The sequence below is a fragment of the Myotis yumanensis genome, unplaced genomic scaffold, assembly GCF_028538775.1.
Source record: "Myotis yumanensis isolate MYYU_CA2020_CCGP unplaced genomic scaffold, mMyoYum1.0.hap1 SCAF_7, whole genome shotgun sequence".
In the NCBI taxonomy this organism is placed as follows: domain Eukaryota; kingdom Metazoa; phylum Chordata; class Mammalia; order Chiroptera; family Vespertilionidae; genus Myotis; species Myotis yumanensis.
In genome coordinates, this window is record NW_027223758.1 from 48326163 (window position 1) to 48326968 (window position 806).

At 51.4% G+C, this 806-nt stretch overlaps 1 non-coding gene across 1 annotated transcript; it reads left to right on the forward strand.

Annotated features, from left to right (window-relative positions):
- The first annotated feature begins 210 nt into the window (after nucleotides 1-210).
- LOC139014785 (small nucleolar RNA SNORA48) lies at nucleotides 211-348 on the forward strand. Its single transcript, XR_011472332.1, has one exon. It is a non-coding gene; the product is annotated as a small nucleolar RNA SNORA48 (small nucleolar RNA).
- The last annotated feature ends 458 nt before the right edge of the window (nucleotides 349-806 follow it).

Here is an 806-nt window from a genome sequence, read left to right on the forward strand (position 1 = left end):
CAGGTTCTCAAAACCTTCTGTATGACAGTGACAATACCTGAATATAAGATAGGCCATGGCACACCCTTTCCCAGATCAATTATGCTGGACTTTCAGTCAGTGGGATATAGGCATAATTATTTACTGAAGTTTCAAGTGGTTTTAATGTGTATCCAGGCCCAAGGCTACTTCCTGAGATTGAGTAAAACTATACTTAATAATCTTTGGCTAAACCCCTGGCAAGGAGACACCTGATTGGTGGCATTGCTTTTATATGAATCAGGGGCAAAGGAGATGTACAGTCCTTAGTTCATCCTAGCTTGGTGCCTGTGTCGGTGGCCAGAGCTGTTTCACGCCTGGGGTACATAAAAAATAATCTATATATATAAAAGCCAAGCGACCAGAATGATTGAGTGCTATAACGCACACTGCGGTGGCCAACCTGCCTGATTGGGGTTCTGATTGCCCCCCTCCTGAACCTCTTGTGGCCCCTCCCCATGGCAAGTTCCGACCCTGATCGCCCCTCCCAGGGGCGGGGCCAGCAGACCTGCTACGCACCCCCACCCCCACCGGCCTGGCCCTTATCAGCCCCCATTGGGGTGGACCAGCCAGGCCCCACCCATGCATGAATTTGTGCACTGAGCCTCTAGTCCTATGTAATAAAAGGCTAATATGCAAATCGACCAAACAGTGGAACGACTGGTCGCTATGATGCACACTGACCATCAGGGGGCAGACACTCAATGCAGGAGCTGCCCCCTGGTAGTCAGTGTGCTCCCACAGTGGGAGTGCCGCTCAGCCAGAAGCCAGGCTCATGGCTGGCGAGT